Source organism: Curcuma longa, chromosome 21 (genome assembly GCF_044706935.1).
Source record: "Curcuma longa cultivar G26 ecotype Majalengka, Jawa Barat chromosome 21, ITB_CL_G26_1.1, whole genome shotgun sequence".
Taxonomy (NCBI): domain Eukaryota; kingdom Viridiplantae; phylum Streptophyta; class Magnoliopsida; order Zingiberales; family Zingiberaceae; genus Curcuma; species Curcuma longa.
The window spans coordinates 5420309-5429937 of record NC_133881.1 but is presented as its reverse complement, the minus strand read 5'-3'; the positions used below and the strand labels follow the sequence as shown (position 1 = coordinate 5429937).

The 9629-nt window shown below is 31.3% G+C and overlaps 1 pseudogene; it reads right to left on the bottom strand.

Annotated features, from left to right (window-relative positions):
- Positions 1-2588: 2588 nt before the first annotated feature.
- LOC141815693 (transcription termination factor MTERF15, mitochondrial-like) lies at positions 2589-4717 on the bottom strand (annotated as a pseudogene).
- Between the last annotated feature and the right edge of the window lie 4912 nt (positions 4718-9629).

The window sequence follows — 9629 nt, the reverse complement described above, 5'->3', positions numbered from 1 at the left end:
ATAGACAACTCGCTATCTATTATCTTAAGAATTGTCTCATTTTGTCTAATATTTAAAACTTTTCACTTTTAATATTTATTGTCAAGATTCAACTTTAGTATTTACTCATTCATGTATCTCATCTATCAAAATAATATCGTTTGCAAACAATATGCACTACGATACCATATTTTAGATATGTCCAGCGAGTTCGTCTATCCTTAATAAAAAAAGGATATAGACTTAGAACTGATATTTGATGTAACTCTATCCTTATGAGAAATACTTCAGTTAATCCACTTAGAATCTTCACTTAGGTTATTATATCCTCGTACATCTCCTTAATTAATTCAATATACGCTATTCTAACGCATCTCTTGTTTAGAAATCTCCATATAATTTTCCTTAGACTTTATCATAAACTTTTTCTAGATCGACGAATATCATATGTAAGTCTTATTTCTATTCTCAATATTTTTCAATTAATTGTCTGAGAAAATGTATAATCTCTATTGTTTATCTTCCAAACATAAATCTAAATTAATTTTCAATCACTGTAATTTTCTTCATTAATCTTTTTTCTATCTCTTTTCCAAAATTTCATGGTATGATTCATTAATTTAATACTCTATAGTTTGTACAATTTTGTACATCTCTTTTATTCTTATATAAGAGAACTAGAGTATTTAACTTCCACTGATCAGATATTTTTAAAAATTTTTAATATCATATTGAATAACTTTGTAAACTATTCAATATTTTATTTCCTTAGACACTTTCATAGCTCTATTATAATATCATCTTGTCCAACTATTTTTTAATTGTGCATCCCATTTAAAATTTATTATACTTCTGAAGTTTAAATTGTACGATAAAAATTTAAATTTATGCTCTCATTTGACCTACTTAAATTACCTAAATTAAATTGATTACTAAACCTTCATTAAAAAATTGATAACAATATCTCTTTCATAGCTCTTTTATTTCCTCATCATTTAATAATATCTTATTGTATTTATATTTAATACATCTTATTTGAGTAAAGTTTCTTGTCTTCCTCTTTCTCGTTTTAGTTATTCTTTAAATATCTTTCTTTTTTATGTAATTTTTGATATAAGCGTTTAAAAGTTTTGTTTTTGACTTCATTCACTACTTTCTTAACTACTGTATATATTTTTAAATTTTCTTCATTTTTACAAGAGTATACTATCTTTATAAATTTTGTTTATTTTCCCTTCACTTTCTCTTATATTTTTGTATTCCACCACCAAGATTTTTTATTTGATTATGCACACCTCTTTAACTCACCGAGTATACTCTTAGTTATTATTTTCAACTTTGATATCATCTTATCCCATATTATATTCGAATTATCGTGTATTTCTCCTAATTGTACTCTCCTACCCTCTCGTTAAATATATTTTGATTCCCATCCTTTAACTTCTATCACTTAATTCTAAGAGTCATGTATATTTTTTTTTCTATTGATATTATGATTGAGGTGTATATCCAACACTATTAATATATGTTGGGTAGTTAATTTTTTTTCAAGAATGACCTTGTAATCTTTATAAATCTTTTTATCCTTTTTCCTAACTATAACAAAGTTAATTTGTAATTTATTATTCTCATTTTTACAAGTGATGAAGTATTTTCTTTTCTTAAAAAAATATATATTAGCTAGTATAACGTCATATGTTATCGTAAAATTCTCTTCATTTCTTATTCCAAATCATAACCCTATGCACCCTATCATATTCCTCATTTTTCACTCATACATACCCATTTAAATCTCCTCATATTAAAATCATTTTGATTGGTGTAATATTTTGTAACATTCCTAGAATTTATGTTCTAAATCTTAGACAATTAATTTTTTATATATTTGTTCTTACCCAACCTACGTTATGAGAACTCTTGCATATTTAATACTATATCTAAGTTCTCATAGAGAGGTAGCAATCCTTGCTAAGACGTTACAATCGGACCTACAAGACGTTCTTTCCAAGCATCCTAAGATTAGTATAATAGTTTGATGGATCCATTCATTGAATATATATTTGAAAGTTTACACTAGTTGATAATCTAACAGGCAACCCTCGCCTTTTTTCATTCGGGCTTGAGACCGACATTGGCTTAGAGGTAGATGACTTTTTTTCTTGTTCGTCAACTTAGTAAATTTGAAACATAACTAATACATATTTAAAGACCGACCTCTACAATATTATTTTTTAGATGTATATTTCCTTAGAGAGAGAAAGAGAGAGAGAGAGAGAAGCCAAGGAAGTCCTTGAATGCAACCAACCTAGTTAATTCTTTTTCATGACTTGAAAACTCATCAACTTTCCCAGCATAACATGCCCCTTTCTTTTTCTATAACCCTAACAATCCTCCGATATTCCATGACAAAGGTCTACAAATATAAGACGCAAAACATGGAGAAATAGGAAACCATGATGAAATTCTATCACCTCCAACTCTACCAAACACTTCAACATTGCTTAATGAAAGAGTGCTTGTCGTGTAGGACGCTAATCTTCTTGGGGCTCCAATGCAATTTGTCATGCTAACACCTTGTTTGGCTTGTGAACCAAAACAACACAAAACACTGAAAAAAAAAGACTGCAGAGCAATTTGATGATATGAACAGAATACATGTTAGTGTACACAGCAGCACCTATTGAGTCAGTTAAAGAGTACAAATATTTACCATTTTAGTTCTTTCACTTAATTCCTAAGAGATTCATCTGCTACATTTCCAATTCTTTGAAGGCATATCATACATTATTATGACTTATTGTAGGGGCCAAGCCTTCTGATTCCAGACCAACAAAAAAACTTCTAGCCTCAATTGTTTTTTCTTAAACTTGTTCATTCCTTCTTTATTCCCAACCATCCAAAGTTTGCATTGCCTCCAAAAGTTCAAAGTGGCCCTTCATGTTTCTACTCACAAACTCACACGTGCTATACTGTTTCAAAAGATTACAGCCATTCAATATCAAACATGTAATACCATGTCAACCCACAAAATTCAAAAAGTATTCAATCATTTCATCCATGTGGCAGTGGTTCCTCTCCCTTTTATAAAAAAATATATTAGGAGACTTCATTTGACGGCCGTGCAACATTCCACAGAACATATCAAGAGTAACTACTACTCAAACAAGGAAAAATTACTGCATGTTCATAAAGGAAGAACGTCTCTCTTGTAGTAGAGTCGCATGAATACAAGAATAACAATTATCTAACATAATAAGCGGCAAATCTGTGAGCTTTTAGCTCGATTGATATGCAATGCAAAATCAAGATCATGATCCTGCGAATTGTTCTTATCTTCATGCATATTGACATGCAAAACAAGATCATGATTGTTCAAATTCTTATATTCATGCTTGTTGGCATAAATGTTAGCTTTAGAGTTTGACAAAGGAGAAGCCATACAGTGAAAAATGGTAACATGAAGGATAACTTGCAGGGGAAAAATGATTTACCTCATTGAAGTCCAGAATCAGAAGCATTTGTGTGTTTCAAGCTTGCGTAGAGTTCCATCAGATCTGGATACCTGTCCTTATAGACAACGATGTACTTCTCTACGAATTTGGTCTCAGAAACCATCGTGTATGTTGTCACTTTGTAATCACTTTCACAGTACCCCTTAGACTTCAAGGCTGCCAAGATCCGATGTCTCGGAATCAACCTTCTCTCCAAGCTCATTGTCAATAGTACTGGACGGGTAGCGATGTAAGAAGAAGCATATCCAGCTTCATTTATCAAGAACTCCATATTTCTTTGCAAAGTCTTCAAAGACCTTCCCGGCAGATTAGGACACTTTTGTAATGCCGCAACAAAATCAGCCTCCGACCACCCGAAGCTCCGGAACAACTCCATTAGCATCTTGAATTTCTTTGGATGGACCACGAAGAGTGCACACAGAGTGCAATGGAACATCCCCGATGTCCGTGGCACTCCCAAGTCCTCCACGCGACTGATCAACGACTTCAAGGTATCAGCTTTCTGCGTTATGAACAGTTGCGTCAAAGCGCAAGATAAAGGCGAGCTTTTGGCCGTCCACGCCACATTCCCGAAGTATCTCAAGATTGGGCTGGATCCTCTTCTTGACGCTGTACCCAAGAACCCAATAGTTACTCTTGAACAACTTCACCAGCGCATCCTTGGACCCGAGAAGGTCTTGCCAAAATTCGATCTTAGGCACAATGCGTTCGAGTTTGATTTTGGTGGTGTCGGGATTCGATCGGACGAGGTGGACGATGTCAGATGAGGAGAACCCCAGATCTTCGAAAGCTCGGAACTTTGGGGCAAGTGTCTTCTCTACGTCCAAAAGAAGACATTTGGGGAAGTAATCTACAAGCCTTTTTACTGATGCGTCATCGAAGCCGTAACTTTTGAGGAAAGCAAGGACGGAGTCGGGCTGCTGCCGGGATTGGATGCCCTTGAGAAGCTTTGAGGCCTTGGTGGCCTTCTCCTGGTCGAAGCCACATGAGTCGACGAGGTACTGGGCCATGAACATGTGCTTCCCGCTGGTGGATGCGGCGCCGGCGGCTGTGGCGGTGGCGAAGGCCGAGTAAGGTAAGACGGCGAAGAGGAGGGCAGCATCGTGGGGACGAGGAGAACGAATGGAAGGCACGGTTTTGCAGAAGAGGGAGAAGTAAAGTAGCCTCTTCATCGATCTCTCCTCCTCTCTGTTGGAGATTCGATTTGATCTTTGATCCCGAAACCCTAGCGGCTGGAGATCACTTATATACTGCTTTTGGGAATTTTTTTTCTTCTGATTTTGTCACTTATTCTCAGTTTAAATTCGTCGGATAAAGAAAATTACATTTCACCTCTCATAATTTACATACATTTTCAAAAAAAAAAAACTATAGATTTTTGAGATCGTCAAAATGTCCATAATAGTTTGAAAGTTCTTCGCATTATGCAATCACTTTCTTTAAAAAAAAAAAATTAAAAGATGTTATAAATATGGTCCATTCACTCTGTTATTGTAAAGCAGTCTTCTTCTTGTTGAGTTTTCCTAATCGTCCAATGCTGATTCTCATCTTAAATTGCTTAACAAATTCAAACTATTCGGAATTGTTTAGTTTGTTTTTTCACATTGATTGATTTTATGAAATCAGTTCAATGAGGTTATTATGGAGAGAACCATATTAAAAAAAAAAGTGTTTGATGAGTCAAACACATACGAGAGTTATACAAAATATACATGTGTAATTTGTTTGAAATGGTTCCTCATTTTTTTGTTTTCTTGTTTTGTTTTTATTTACAACATTTTATAAAGTGATGGTTTATTTATTTTTGAATAATTTATGCCATCTTTTATGACAATAATATCAAAAAGTCAATGGTATTTTTGTTTATATTTTTTTAAAAAGAAAAAAATTCATAAGCCGACAACTAAAGTTTGCTTCTTTATAATTTCACTTACAAACGAGAGGATTTTTGTGAATGAGATGAAGTGAAGTGATCTCCGGAGTAAGAGGGCAAGTTCTTCCTTTGGTCCTAATCTTCCTTTCCTTGGGGTCATTATCTTTCTTAATCTTTCGAAATAAAATTAATTGAGGGCGGAGAAAATAAGGTAGCTTTACTTTATTTTTATTTGTTTTCTTTAATCTCTATAATTTTGTCTTAAGTTTTAAATATTTGGAACATTATCATCAAAACTTGAAATTATTTTCAAGAAAAATAATTATTTTTCTTATTTCCATGTTCGCAAAATTTATCTTTCAATTATTTCATATTTTTAATCTTAAAGAATTCATAAAGCTTATTGACACGGAATGTAAATTATAGCAACTGCTAGTGATCATTATACTTATGAAACAATATCGAACATTACAAAATTATCACACAGATTCTAATTTTTTATTAAATTATATACAATAACAACCAATGTTATCCCGATAGATGGAGTTAATTATATGAATTCTTACCGATTGAATTTTATCCTCTATTATATTATTATTTATATTTAAATAAATTTTATATTATTTTATTATTTTTAATTAAATCTTTTTTAATCTTCTTCTTTGTCTCGTTGATGTACACAATTTATATAGTTTTAAATTATCTAATTAGAAAAATGATAAATCCCAATTAGCCTCATTGACTATCCCTGGAGTGATCGGCCCGGCCTTATGGAAGTTTTCCACCAGCCACCAAGGTAAATCGATTTTCATTTTTACGCAGGGTTCTATTGTGACAGCCTGGATGTCCTACCGCGGCACCATTGCCTCGGGGACTAAGTACATATTCATTATCATAAACGTGTCTTCCAAAATTTTTTCTTAGATACAACCTCCACTTTCTCTCTTATATTTTCATTTTTATCATATTCATCCTCGTATGATCGAATATTCAACTTTATATAACCATCTCATTTATATTTTATGTGAAACATCTCTCAATCCCTCCATCCTTTTGTAAAAATAATCATAAATATTTAAAATTTTTAGTTATAGACAACTCGTCATCTATTATCTTAAGAATTGTCTCATTTTGTCTAATATTTAAAACTTTTCACTTTTAATATTTATTGTCAAGATTCAACTTTAGTATTTACTCATTCATGTGTCTCATCTATGAAAATAATATCGTTTAAACAATATGCACTACGATACCATATTTTAGATATGTACAGCGAGTTCATCTATCCTTAATAAAAAAAGGATATAGACTTAGAACTGATATTTGATGTAACTCTATCCTTATGAGAAATACTTCAGTTAATCCACTTAGAATCTTCACTTAGGTTATTATATCCTTGTACATCTCCTTAATTAATTCAATATACGCTATTCTAATGCATCTCTTGTTTAGAAATCTTCATATAGTTTTCTTTAGACTTTATCATAAACTTTTTCTAAATCAACGAATATCATGTGTAAGTCTTATTTCTATTCTCAATATTTTTCAATTAATTGTCTGAGAAAATGTATAATCTCTATTGTTTATCTTCCAAACATAAATCTAAATTAATTTTCAATCACTGTGATTTTCTTCATTAATCTTTTTTCTATCCCTTTTCCAAAATTTCATGGTATGATTCATTAATTTAATACTCTATAGTTTGTACAATTTTGTACATCTCTTTTATTCTTATATAAGAGAACTAGAGTATTTAACCTCCACTGATCAGATATTTTTTAAATTTTTAATATCATATTGAATAACTTTGTAAACTATTCAACATTTTATTTCCTTAGACACTTTCATAGCTCTATTATAATATCATCTTATCCAACTATTTTTTAATTGTGCATCCCATTTAAAATTTATTATACTTCTGAAGTTTAAATTGTACGATAAAAATTTAAATTTATGCACTCATTTGACCTACTTAAATTAGTTAAATTAAGTTAATTACCTAAACCTTCATTAAAAAATTGATAACAATATCTCTTTCATAGCTCTTTTATTACCTCATCATTTAATAATATCTTATTGTATTTATATTTAATACATCTTATTTGAGTAAAGTTTCTTGTCTTCCTCTTTCTCGTTTTAGTTATTCTTTAAATATCTTTCTTTTTTATGTAATTTTCAATATAAGCGTTTAAAAGTTTTGTTTTTGACTTCATTCACTACTTTCTTAACTACTGTATATTTTTTAAATTTTCTTCATTTTTACAAGAGTATACTATCTTTATAAATTTTGTTCGTTTTCCCTTCACTTTCTCTTATATTTTTGTATTCCACCACCAAGATTTTTTATTTGATTATGCACACCTCTTTAACTCACCGAGTATACTCTTAGTTATTATTTTCAATTTTGATATCATCTTATCCTATATTATATTCGAATTATCGTGTATTTCTCCTAATTGTACTCTCCTACCCTCTTGTTAAATATATTTTGATTCCCATCCTTTAACTTCTATCACTTAATTCTAAAAGTCATGTATATTTTTTTTTCTATTGATATTATGATTGAGGTGTATATCCAACACTATTAATATATGTTGAGTAGTTAATTTTTTTTCAAGAATGACCTTGTAATCTTTATAAATCTTTTTATCCTTTTTCCTAACTATAACAAAGTTAATTTGTAATTTATTATTCTCATTTTTACAAGTGATGAAGTATTTTCTTTTCTTAAAAAAATATATTAGTTAGTATAACGTCATATGTTATCGTAAAATTCTCTTCATTTCTTATTCCAAATCATAACCCCATGCACCCTATCATATTCCTCATTTTTCACTCATACATGCCCATTTAAATCTCCTCATATTAAAATCATTTTGATTGGTGTAATATTTTGTAACATTCCTAGAATATATGTTTCTAAATCTTAGACAATTAATTTTTTATATATTTGTTCTTACTCAACCTACGTATGAGAACTCTAACATATTTAATATTATATTTAAGTTCTCATAAAGAGGTAGCAGTCCTTGCTAAGATATTACAATCGAACCCTACAAGACGTTCTTTCCAAGCATCCTAGCATTAGTATAATAGTTTAATGGATCCATTCATTAAATATATACTTGAATGTTCACGCTAGTTAATAATCTAACATGCAACCCTCACTCTTTTTCATTCGAGCTTGAGACCAACATTGGCTTAGAAGTAGATAACTTTTTTTGTTCGTCAACTTAGTAAATTTGAAATATAATTAATACACATTTAAAGGTCGACCTCTATAAATATTTTTTTTAGATGCATATTTCCTTAGAGAGAGAAAGAAGCCAAGAAGTCCTTGAATGCAACCAACCCAGTTAATTCTTTTTCATGACTTGAAAACTCATCAACTTTCCCAGCATAACATGCCCCTTTCTTTTTCTATAACCCTAACAATCCTCCGATATTCCATGACAAAGGTCTACAAATATAAGACGCAAAACATGGAGAAATAGGAAACCATGATGAAATTCCGTGTAGGACGCTAATCTTCTTGGGTACTCCAATGCAATTTGTCATGCTAACAACTTGTTTGGCTTGTGAACCAAAACAACACAAAACACTGAAAAAAAAAGACTGCAGAGCAATTTGATGATATGAACAGAATACATGTTAGTGTACACAGCAGCACCTATTGAGTCTGTTAAAGAGTACAAATATTTACCATTTTAGTTCTTTCACTTAATTCCTAAGAGATTCATCTGCTACATTTCCAATTCTTTGAAGGCATATCATACATTATTCTGATTTATTGTAGGGACCAAGCCTTCTGATTCCAGACCAACAAAAAACTTCTAGCCTCAATTGTTTTTTCTTAAACTTGTTCATTCCTTCTTTATTCCCAACCATCCAAAGTTTGCATTGCCTCCAAAAGTTCAAAGTGGCGTATATACGGATTTTATATCGATATCACCTTTCGATTCGCATTAGCAAGAGCAATGTGACAAACTTGGGATTTGCGATCCCAGGTAATATCGGTTCAGGATCATGGGATCCTTTTCTATCAGTTGCACAAAATGTACTTCTAAGTAATTGCCCCGTAGATCCTATATCTATCTATATGAAGAAGAAATCATGTAAAGAAGGGGATTCTTATTTGTACAAATGGTACTTCGAACTTGGAACGAGCATGAAGAAATTAACGATACTTCTTTATCTTTTGAATTGTTCTGCCGGATTGGTCGCTCAAGATCTTTGGTCTTCACCCGGACCTGATGAAAATAATT